The following is an 11,469-nucleotide window of genomic DNA, read 5'->3' as shown; positions in this document are numbered from 1 at the left end:
TTATCGTGCAGCACTCTGAAGTATTCAATCCCTTCCAGCGTCTCAAATTTGGTGCTGTAAGGTAAAGAGGAGACATTTTCATTGAAACGGACTTTGAGGAATCTCGTCCCGTCAAAAACGTCCGTCCCGGCCCACTTCCTCCGCTTGATAGGAGACACCGGCTCCACGCCCCACTGCTTCAGTTTAGTAACAATTTGATTGTCTGTGACATACAGGGGAAGGTTCAAAAAGGAGACGATCCTGGTGTCCCTCGTAACTTCCGATGCCACCACTCTGGAGTTTCTAATCTTGAAGCCGTCCAGCAGTCTTGTTTTCCCTTTCGGGTTACTCATCGTGAGCTCCCATCGCTTGTCGCTTTTCGACCTGCAGCCCAATACTCTCCCACACGTGTTGTCAACCGCACGCAGAAGCTCCATCATGGAGATTTTGTCTTCTCCCTCCACGTCCACATTAACCACCAGGTCTCTGTCCATCTCTCTCCCTTCCCCCTCCCTCCCCGCCGCTTCCGCTGCGACCGCCGTCTCTTTCACCAACCCCATTGCTGTGGCCCCTCCACCTCGTCTCTCTTTTCGTTTCTCCGCTCGACTCTCCACCACCACAAATTCTCCTCTCTCCCCCTTCTCCATCACGCTTTCTGCCTCAGTCGGATTCGCGTCCTGCTGGGGCTTCTTTGTTTCCGCCGCTATACCTCCATTTTGTTTGTCCGTCTGCCCGTCGTCGTAAGTCTTGTCCGGTCCGAGTGTCCTTGCCGTCTGTGCCATTTTCGTGCTTCTAAAGCCACAAAAGTTTCCCCCGTGCAGCAGAAAGCTGCTGGGGGGGAGTTAGAAACGTGATTTTCAGAGACTGCTCTCGTTTCCCCGTCGATTTAATGTCTTTTTCGTCCGCTCCGCCGCCACCACGCCAACCCGGAAGTTATCAGAGTGGTATGGCCGTAAGCCGTTGAGCCGGCACCGTGCCGCTCTTTTATATATAATTCGGCCTCCGCGCTTCTTCTTTCTGCTATCAGCTTATTTCACCAGTTTCTGCGTTTATGACCAGCTACGTGACATCTTATTGCGTTTGCTGTGGAAAGAGTCAAGTGTTAAGTGTAAGAATATGTCACGTGTCAGGAAAGAACCCAAAAGCAGACGGGACAACCAGGTAAGGGAAGAAATCAAGTCTTTATGGAAGTAACCGATCTCAGGGGTAGAGCAGGAGTTCGCTCAGTGGCTGGTAGGCAGGCGGGCAGGCAGAAGTCCATGAAAGGCGACGTTCCAGCGCAGACTGGTTCACAGTGGAGGCTTTTTAAGGGTGATGGCGATCGCTTTGATGTCAACGGAGAGCGGCGATTCCTTTGATGGCCAACTGGTGTACCGCGGTGAAGGGGGGGGGGTCAGCAGGTGTCAAGGGCGATCGCTTTGATGTCAAGGGCGAGAGACTGTGACAGAATAAGACTAAAACATAAGAGGTGGCCATTGAGTAGCTTGTAGTGATCTTTGACCAAAATGTATGTCTGGTTTTTCCTATACGTTTGCTTTGTGGATTATAGTTGGGGCGGGGGGATAAAAGGCTTACAGCACCTGGTATTCCCAGGCGGTCTCCCATCCAAGTACTAACCAGGCCCGGCCCTGCTTGGCTTCCGAGATCGGACGAGATCGGGCGTTATCGGAGTGGTATGGCCGTAAGCCGTTGAGCCGGCACCGTGCCGCTCTTTTATATATAATTCGGCCTCCGCGCTTCTTCTTTCTGCGATCAGCTTATTTCACCAGTTTCTGCGTTTATGACCAGCTACGTGACATCTTATTGCGTTTGCTGTGGAAAGAGTCAAGTGTTAAGTTTAAGAATAAGACTAAAACATAAGAGGTGGCCATTGAGTAGCTTGTAGTGATCTTTGACCAAAATGTATGTCTGGTTTTTCCTATACGTTTGCTTTGTGGATTATAGTTGGGGCGGGGGGATAAAAGGCTTACAGCACCTGGTATTCCCAGGCGGTCTCCCATCCAAGTACTAACCAGGCCCGACCCTGCTTAGCTTCCGAGATCGGACGAGATCGGGCGTTATCAGAGTGGTATGGCCGTAAGCCGTTGAGCCGGCACCGTGCCGCTCTTTTATATATAATTCGGCCTCCGCGCTTCTTCTTTCTGCTATCAGCTTATTTCACCAGTTTCTGCGTTTATGACCAGCTACGTGACATCTTATTGCGTTTGCTGTGGAAAGAGTCAAGTGTTAAGTGTAAGAATATGTCACGTGTCAGGAAAGAACCCAAAAGCAGACGGGACAACCAGGTAAGGGAAGAAATCAAGTCTTTATGGAAGTAACCGATCTCAGGGGTAGAGCAGGAGTTCGCTCAGTGGCTGGTAGGCAGGCGGGCAGGCAGAAGTCCATGAAAGGCGACGTTCCAGCGCAGACTGGTTCACAGTGGAGGCTTTTTAAGGGTGATGGCGATCGCTTTGATGTCAACGGAGAGCGGCGATTCCTTTGATGGCCAACTGGTGTACCGCGGTGAAGGGGGGGGGGTCAGCAGGTGTCAAGGGCGATCGCTTTGATGTCAAGGGCGAGAGACTGTGACAGAATAAGACTAAAACATAAGAGGTGGCCATTGAGTAGCTTGTAGTGATCTTTGACCAAAATGTATGTCTGGTTTTTCCTATACGTTTGCTTTGTGGATTATAGTTGGGGCGGGGGGATAAAAGGCTTACAGCACCTGGTATTCCCAGGCGGTCTCCCATCCAAGTACTAACCAGGCCCGACCCTGCTTGGCTTCCGAGATCGGACGAGATCGGGCGTTATCGGAGTGGTATGGCCGTAAGCCGTTGAGCCGGCACCGTGCCGCTCTTTTATATATAATTCGGCCTCCGCGCTTCTTCTTTCTGCGATCAGCTTATTTCACCAGTTTCTGCGTTTATGACCAGCTACGTGACATCTTATTGCGTTTGCTGTGGAAAGAGTCAAGTGTTAAGTTTAAGAATAAGACTAAAACATAAGAGGTGGCCATTGAGTAGCTTGTAGTGATCTTTGACCAAAATGTATGTCTGGTTTTTCCTATACGTTTGCTTTGTGGATTATAGTTGGGGCGGGGGGATAAAAGGCTTACAGCACCTGGTATTCCCAGGCGGTCTCCCATCCAAGTACTAACCAGGCCCGGCCCTGCTTGGCTTCCGAGATCGGACGAGATCGGGCGTTATCAGAGTGGTATGGCCGTAAGCCGTTGAGCCGGCACCGTGCCGCTCTTTTATATATAATTCGGCCTCCGCGCTTCTTCTTTCTGCTATCAGCTTATTTCACCAGTTTCTGCGTTTATGACCAGCTACGTGACATCTTATTGCGTTTGCTGTGGAAAGAGTCAAGTGTTAAGTGTAAGAATATGTCACGTGTCAGGAAAGAACCCAAAAGCAGACGGGACAACCAGGTAAGGGAAGAAATCAAGTCTTTATGGAAGTAACCGATCTCAGGGGTAGAGCAGGAGTTCGCTCAGTGGCTGGTAGGCAGGCGGGCAGGCAGAAGTCCATGAAAGGCGACGTTCCAGCGCAGACTGGTTCACAGTGGAGGCTTTTTAAGGGTGATGGCGATCGCTTTGATGTCAACGGAGAGCGGCGATTCCTTTGATGGCCAACTGGTGTACCGCGGTGAAGGGGGGGGGGTCAGCAGGTGTCAAGGGCGATCGCTTTGATGTCAAGGGCGAGAGACTGTGACAGAATAAGACTAAAACATAAGAGGTGGCCATTGAGTAGCTTGTAGTGATCTTTGACCAAAATGTATGTCTGGTTTTTCCTATACGTTTGCTTTGTGGATTATAGTTGGGGCGGGGGGATAAAAGGCTTACAGCACCTGGTATTCCCAGGCGGTCTCCCATCCAAGTACTAACCAGGCCCGGCCCTGCTTGGCTTCCGAGATCGGACGAGATCGGGCGTTATCGGAGTGGTATGGCCGTAAGCCGTTGAGCCGGCACCGTGCCGCTCTTTTATATATAATTCGGCCTCCGCGCTTCTTCTTTCTGCGATCAGCTTATTTCACCAGTTTCTGCGTTTATGACCAGCTACGTGACATCTTATTGCGTTTGCTGTGGAAAGAGTCAAGTGTTAAGTTTAAGAATAAGACTAAAACATAAGAGGTGGCCATTGAGTAGCTTGTAGTGATCTTTGACCAAAATGTATGTCTGGTTTTTCCTATACGTTTGCTTTGTGGATTATAGTTGGGGCGGGGGGATAAAAGGCTTACAGCACCTGGTATTCCCAGGCGGTCTCCCATCCAAGTACTAACCAGGCCCGGCCCTGCTTGGCTTCCGAGATCGGACGAGATCGGGCGTTATCAGAGTGGTATGGCCGTAAGCCGTTGAGCCGGCACCGTGCCGCTCTTTTATATATAATTCGGCCTCCGCGCTTCTTCTTTCTGCTATCAGCTTATTTCACCAGTTTCTGCGTTTATGACCAGCTACGTGACATCTTATTGCGTTTGCTGTGGAAAGAGTCAAGTGTTAAGTGTAAGAATATGTCACGTGTCAGGAAAGAACCCAAAAGCAGACGGGACAACCAGGTAAGGGAAGAAATCAAGTCTTTATGGAAGTAACCGATCTCAGGGGTAGAGCAGGAGTTCGCTCAGTGGCTGGTAGGCAGGCGGGCAGGCAGAAGTCCATGAAAGGCGACGTTCCAGCGCAGACTGGTTCACAGTGGAGGCTTTTTAAGGGTGATGGCGATCGCTTTGATGTCAAGGGAGAGCGGCGATTCCTTTGATGGCCAACTGGTGTACCGCGGTGAAGGGGGGGGGGTCAGCAGGTGTCAAGGGCGATCGCTTTGATGTCAAGGGCGAGAGACTGTGACAGAATAAGACTAAAACATAAGAGGTGGCCATTGAGTAGCTTGTAGTGATCTTTGACCAAAATGTATGTCTGGTTTTTCCTATACGTTTGCTTTGTGGATTATAGTTGGGGCGGGGGGATAAAAGGCTTACAGCACCTGGTATTCCCAGGCGGTCTCCCATCCAAGTACTAACCAGGCCCGGCCCTGCTTGGCTTCCGAGATCGGACGAGATCGGGCGTTATCGGAGTGGTATGGCCGTAAGCCGTTGAGCCGGCACCGTGCCGCTCTTTTATATATAATTCGGCCTCCGCGCTTCTTCTTTCTGCGATCAGCTTATTTCACCAGTTTCTGCGTTTATGACCAGCTACGTGACATCTTATTGCGTTTGCTGTGGAAAGAGTCAAGTGTTAAGTTTAAGAATAAGACTAAAACATAAGAGGTGGCCATTGAGTAGCTTGTAGTGATCTTTGACCAAAATGTATGTCTGGTTTTTCCTATACGTTTGCTTTGTGGATTATAGTTGGGGCGGGGGGATAAAAGGCTTACAGCACCTGGTATTCCCAGGCGGTCTCCCATCCAAGTACTAACCAGGCCCGACCCTGCTTAGCTTCCGAGATCGGACGAGATCGGGCGTTATTTTTTATTTTTTTTTTTTTTTTGTCTTTTATTATGAAAATATATTTTTGGGAACAAAAATACATTTTTGATTGCATGTATTGTCCATCAATTCCACATTGTTACATTTGTTTTACACTTTGTTTCGCTTACACAAGATAGTATCCGTCTCTCTTTATACATAAAATAAAGCCATGCTTTCCAAATCATCAACTTAAATCAGCGCTTTGGAATCAGAACAGAAAATGAAACAAATCAGCCCTTTTGAACAAACCTTAGACTGTGTTTTTAAAAGAAAGTGACATTAAAACACCACTTTGAGATTTTAAATGACACACATTCCACATTAAACAGAATGATCCCATCCTCCCCTTAACTTCAATAAAACATAACAGAGAAAGTTCAAAGAAAACCGTAACGCGTCTTTAACTCTGTTTATATTTACACTTCCAATAATCATCATTTTCCGTTCACATCATTTCAGACTTTTTCCTCCCCTCCCTCCCTCCCTCACCAGTTCCACACAATCTCCCCCCTCCTGTTGAGGGAGAGGAGATGGCTGTCTCTGATGAAGAGCCGGGTGAAGTCCGCATCGCCGTGCGTCAGTCTGTAATGTGTTTGTTTTTTGACCATGTTTTTGAAAATGTTCCAAACCGGGATGATTCTGCGTTCAAAGTGCGCAATGTTCCGACGTGATTTGACGGCCCACCGGGCGTGACTTAAGAGGAATTTGCACAGCGCTGCGTTCTTCACCCTGCTCTTCTCCCACACTCCAAACACAAAGAATACATCCCACGAATCCCCGCTGTCCCAAATTAATCCCAGTTTGTTGACTAAGCACTTTTTCAGGGTTTCAAAGAAGCTCGCCAGCTCCGAGCAGTGGCGGTACATGTGCAATAGTGTTTCAGGCAGCAGGCCACAGACGTCGCACTCCCTGCCGACCCCCTTGTCAAATTGGTGCAGAATAACGTTAGTGAACACTTTGTTGTGTCGGATTTTGTAGTCGTTGTCTTCTGCCTCAATGCTGTTCCCTCTCACCCTCCATTGTCCCCAGATTTGTCCCACATTCAAATTGGGCATAACTTTGCCCCAGAACGGCAGAGAGGTCGGACGTTGCGACGCCTGTGCCAGAAACTTTCCATAGATCTGTTTGCTTGTCAACCTGTGTATACTCCTCCACTCTCCTCCTTGCTCCACCAACATGGCTGGGAGCTTCCCCTCTCTGTTCTGTACCACTCTCCGCTCTATGGTTGTCCGCCATTCTTTTGGGATGCTTTCCTTTAAGTCGTTATAATAGCTTGTTGTCTCCGTAATTTTGGCCTCATAGTTTATCTCCTTTATACTGTCATATATGGCTTGGGGGGGGAGAAAACCCGGCATCAGTTCATACATGACGTCCTTCAACTGGACCAAACCTGCTGTTAACATGTCATTATTACATAGAAGCTTACCTGTCTTTTGAATTTTCTTATTTAGAAAGATTGGCATTTCTCTGATGACGTTTACCGAGTCACATGCATAGTCTATATGCTTTAGAAATTCCGCGTGAGCGGACAGGACTTCTCTATAGAAACCTGGAAGCCCCGCCATCATCGGTCGCTTTAGTTGCATCAGCAGCACAAAATCGCCTATGTGAAATACCTTGTTTATGAAGTAAGCCATCAGGCTTTTCCAGCCGTGGGCTGTGGAGTCACACAGATATTTTTGCACAGTTTTGATCCTGAACGCCCTTTTTTTGCTTTCTATATCTACTAATTGAAGTCCTCCCTCTCTGTACTTACTTATTAATGTTTTTCGTGCTATTTTACTTACTTTTGCCCTCCACAAAAAATTGGTTATAATTTCATTTATTCTGTTTAATACCCATAAGGGTAGTTCTATAACTGCTAATGTATAGTTTAGTTTTGACAATATTAAGTTGTTTAGAACCACTACTCTACCTTTGAGTTTTAGGTCTCTCAGTTTCCAATAATTTAGACATTTTTCTATTTTACTAATAATTTCCGTCCATGACAGATCACGAGCTGCCACTACATCTTTACCGATGTAGGTACCTAGAATTTTTATATGCTTGCTTTGTATTTTAAAAGGTGTGGTCTCCTGCTGAGGCTCAGCCATGTTAATGAACATGATTTCTGACTTACCTACATTTATGCGGGAGCCAGAGGCTCGACCGTACATGTTTATTACTGCCATTGCTCTCTCTATGCTTGCCATGTCCTTTACTGTTAGGGTGGTGTCATCAGCAAATTGCTGGACGACACAGGATCCTCCCCCTGGTAACTCAATACCTCTAATACCCTTGTCTTGTTTTAATAGAATTCCTAGTGGCTCTGCTATTATTGTGTACAGGATTGAGGATAGTGGACAGCCTTGTCTGACCGACCTTTCCAGAGGAAACGCATCAGTGGTTGCACCGTTGCATTTGACCTTACCTGTAGCTTTGCTATATAATAATTTTACCCAAGTTAGAAATCTGTCTCCAAAACCTACCTTCTCCAGTACATTAAACATAAATTGATGCTCTACTCGGTCAAAGGCTTTATTGAAGTCAATGGCCAGAAGGACACCTGCTTGATCTGTCTCTTTTAAATACTCCACCACATCTCTTATGGTGCGTACTGTGTCAGTGACTTCTCTCCCTGGCACACTATAAGCCTGGGTGGCTTCTATTATTGTATGTAATATTTGTTTGACTCTGTTTGCCAATATTTTCATTAGTATTTTGTAGTCATTGTTCAACAGAGTAATGGGCCTATAATTTGTTAGTTTATTCTTCTCCCCTTTCTTAAAAATTAAAGTGATCAAGCCTAGAGTCATTGACTCCGGTACCTTCTGTTCTTTTTCCATTGTTTTATACAATTTCAGTAGTGTTGGTTTGAGCGTGTTGCAGAAAGCTTTATAGAAGTTTGCCGTCAACCCATCACTACCTGGGCTTTTATTTGACATCATTTGATTTATTGCACACTCTATATCTTCCTCAGTTATTTCCTGTTCACACGCTGATTTATCCTCATCATTTAATTTAGCAGTCATCTCTTCCAATATGTCATTTGTAGCTTGTATGTCTGAACTCTCAGTTTTAAACAAGTCACTATAAAAAGTTTGTACTGTTTCCAGAATGTCTACGAAATTGGTCACTACTTTACCTTCTTTATTTTTGATTTCTTGCAAATAACACTGATTTTGTTTCCTTTTTTCCAAGTTGAGGAAAAAAGCTGTACTTTTCTCCCCTTCTACTGCATATTGAGCACGGCTCCTCACTATAGCACCTTCACATTTTATCCTTTCAATTTCATTTATTTCATTTTGAATATTCACAAGCCTTTCAACATTGACAACCGGTTGTGCATTTAATTTAGCAATTGTATTTCTTAATGATCTTTCTTTTTCTCTAGTTTTAAAGTTCAATCTTTTCGCAAACTGAATACTTTTTTGTTTAATTCTCACTTTTAATTTCTCCCACCCCTCTATGATATTTTCCCCAAACTCAGGCTGTGAACATTCAAATGAGATCACTTTAGAGATGCATTCAACATAATCCCTTCTGTTCAGCAGGCTAGCATTAAGGTGCCACACGCCTCCCCCCCTCCCCCTCCTTTTACCCCCCATTCCCACACGCAGGATGGCATGATCACTAATGAAATTTAAACAATAGCGCACAGTATCGAAAAGGTCGATCTGCGGTTTCTTGACTAAACAAAAATCAATCCGACTTTGCCGTACAGTGTCCATTTGTGGCTGTACTCTCGAGTACTCTCGTGTTATGGGATTTCTGGTTCTCCATAAATCACAGAAATTATTCTTGGCCATAAACAGATTCAGGGCCGCTCTGGAACAGTCGTGTTTATAGCTACCGTTATCGCTAATGTCAAGCCTGCTCATCTTGACATTGAAATCCCCAACTATGATGTCACAGTCTTTAGCTATGATATTCAATTCTCGAAAGAAAGAAGACCTGTCCCCCTCGTGGTTGGGCGCATAAATGTTCAGTAATTTGTAGACAGTGTCTTCAAAAACAAAGCCCACTTTAACCCACCTCCCCCCAATGTCTTTGTCTATTAGAGTGGCATCAGCCTCAATGTGGCTACTCACCATGATGCTTACTCCTCGTGCCCGCTGAGTCCCATGGCTTGAAAAGTAGGATCCAGGCCACCTTTTCTTGCACTGAGTTTCACAGTCAGTGTCCCAGTGGGTTTCTTGGAGACAGATTATTTCTGCATCACACATTTTTACGACTTTAGTGAACTTGTCCATGTCACGTAGTCCACGTACGTTGAATGATGCTATTTTGACCATGGTGAGTGGGAAAGACAGAGAAAAATAATCCCCAAACAAAAAACATGATGCACACCCTTTTCAGTCCATTATTATTTACCCCTCTTAGTCTTGCCCTTTCTGCTTGTTCCCTCTTCCCTCCCCTTACTAACTCCATCCCATTCCGAAGCCTTAGGGTTCGGCTGTCGTCTCTCACTCCCCTGCCCGTGTAGAGGCCCTCTCTGCCCCGGCTGCCCGCAAGGCAAGGACGCAAGGCTGGCCGAACTGCCCTCCCTCTGGTTGCTGCGGCTCCTGTCCCCTGATGTTGTTACAGCCTGACCCCTCAGCGACCCGTGCGCCAGAGTGGAGACGCTCGTCGGCATCCTCCCCACCCTCTCAGAGGCCGCAGTCAAACCGCCGCTTCCTCTTTTCTCCTCCTCCTCCTCTTCCTCCTCGACCTCGCTCTCCTCCTCCATCTCATGGCGTGCAGCTGACTGGGGCCCCTCTGCTTCGCCATCAGTCGCAATGCCATCAGGATGATTTCCTGTCTCCGTCTCTTCTGCCCCGTCCTCCACTCCCTCGCCGGTGTCTCTCTCTGTCTCCTCTTTGGGATCTGCTCCAGGCATGGCTGCGCATTCTCGTGCGTAGTGTCCGATCTCCCCGCACTTGAAGCACTTGAACTCCGGGCACTCCCGTAGGATGTGTCCGGGCTGGAGGCACAGCCTGCAAACTTTAGATTGATTATCGTGCAGCACTCTGAAGTATTCAATCCCTTCCAGCGTCTCAAATTTGGTGCTGTAAGGTAAAGAGGAGACATTTTCATTGAAACGGACTTTGAGGAATCTCGTCCCGTCAAAAACGTCCGTCCCGGCCCACTTCCTCCGCTTGATAGGAGACACCGGCTCCACGCCCCACTGCTTCAGTTTAGTAACAATTTGATTGTCTGTGACATACAGGGGAAGGTTCAAAAAGGAGACGATCCTGGTGTCCCTCGTAACTTCCGATGCCACCACTCTGGAGTTTCTAATCTTGAAGCCGTCCAGCAGTCTTGTTTTCCCTTTCGGGTTACTCATCGTGAGCTCCCATCGCTTGTCGCTTTTCGACCTGCAGCCCAATACTCTCCCACACGTGTTGTCAACCGCACGCAGAAGCTCCATCATGGAGATTTTGTCTTCTCCCTCCACGTCCACATTAACCACCAGGTCTCTGTCCATCTCTCTCCCTTCCCCCTCCCTCCCCGCCGCTTCCGCTGCGACCGCCGTCTCTTTCACCAACCCCATTGCTGTGGCCCCTCCACCTCGTCTCTCTTTTCGTTTCTCCGCTCGACTCTCCACCACCACAAATTCTCCTCTCTCCCCCTTCTCCATCACGCTTTCTGCCTCAGTCGGATTCGCGTCCTGCTGGGGCTTCTTTGTTTCCGCCGCTATACCTCCATTTTGTTTGTCCGTCTGCCCGTCGTCGTAAGTCTTGTCCGGTCCGAGTGTCCTTGCCGTCTGTGCCATTTTCGTGCTTCTAAAGCCACAAAAGTTTCCCCCGTGCAGCAGAAAGCTGCTGGGGGGGAGTTAGAAACGTGATTTTCAGAGACTGCTCTCGTTTCCCCGTCGATTTAATGTCTTTTTCGTCCGCTCCGCCGCCACCACGCCAACCCGGAAGTTATCAGAGTGGTATGGCCGTAAGCCGTTGAGCCGGCACCGTGCCGCTCTTTTATATATAATTCGGCCTCCGCGCTTCTTCTTTCTGCTATCAGCTTATTTCACCAGTTTCTGCGTTTATGACCAGCTACGTGACATCTTATTGCGTTTGCTGTGGAAAGAGTCAAGTG

General features: G+C 47.5%; 7 non-coding genes across 7 annotated transcripts; all 7 read right to left on the bottom strand.

The window, feature by feature from the left end:
• Window positions 1-1,547: 1,547 nt before the first annotated feature.
• On the bottom strand, window positions 1,548-1,666 carry LOC130125638 (5S ribosomal RNA). Its single transcript, XR_008811510.1, has one exon. It is a non-coding gene; the product is annotated as a 5S ribosomal RNA (ribosomal RNA).
• A 276-nt stretch (window positions 1,667-1,942) lies between these two features.
• Window positions 1,943-2,061, bottom strand: LOC130125595 (5S ribosomal RNA). The gene has a single exon (XR_008811469.1). It is a non-coding gene; the product is annotated as a 5S ribosomal RNA (ribosomal RNA).
• A 610-nt stretch (window positions 2,062-2,671) lies between these two features.
• On the bottom strand, window positions 2,672-2,790 carry LOC130125618 (5S ribosomal RNA). The gene has a single exon (XR_008811490.1). It is a non-coding gene; the product is annotated as a 5S ribosomal RNA (ribosomal RNA).
• Window positions 2,791-3,066: 276 nt separating this feature from the next.
• On the bottom strand, window positions 3,067-3,185 carry LOC130125609 (5S ribosomal RNA). Its single transcript, XR_008811482.1, has one exon. It is a non-coding gene; the product is annotated as a 5S ribosomal RNA (ribosomal RNA).
• Window positions 3,186-3,795: 610 nt separating this feature from the next.
• On the bottom strand, window positions 3,796-3,914 carry LOC130125637 (5S ribosomal RNA). Its single transcript, XR_008811509.1, has one exon. It is a non-coding gene; the product is annotated as a 5S ribosomal RNA (ribosomal RNA).
• Window positions 3,915-4,190: 276 nt separating this feature from the next.
• Window positions 4,191-4,309, bottom strand: LOC130125608 (5S ribosomal RNA). Its single transcript, XR_008811481.1, has one exon. It is a non-coding gene; the product is annotated as a 5S ribosomal RNA (ribosomal RNA).
• Window positions 4,310-4,919: 610 nt separating this feature from the next.
• On the bottom strand, window positions 4,920-5,038 carry LOC130125636 (5S ribosomal RNA). Its single transcript, XR_008811508.1, has one exon. It is a non-coding gene; the product is annotated as a 5S ribosomal RNA (ribosomal RNA).
• Window positions 5,039-11,469: the final 6,431 nt, after the last annotated feature.

Source organism: Lampris incognitus, chromosome 15 (assembly GCF_029633865.1).
Source record: "Lampris incognitus isolate fLamInc1 chromosome 15, fLamInc1.hap2, whole genome shotgun sequence".
Classification (NCBI taxonomy): Eukaryota; Metazoa; Chordata; class Actinopteri; order Lampriformes; family Lampridae; genus Lampris; species Lampris incognitus.
The sequence above is the reverse complement of the archived record's forward strand: the minus strand, read 5'-3'. Positions and strand labels throughout refer to the sequence as shown.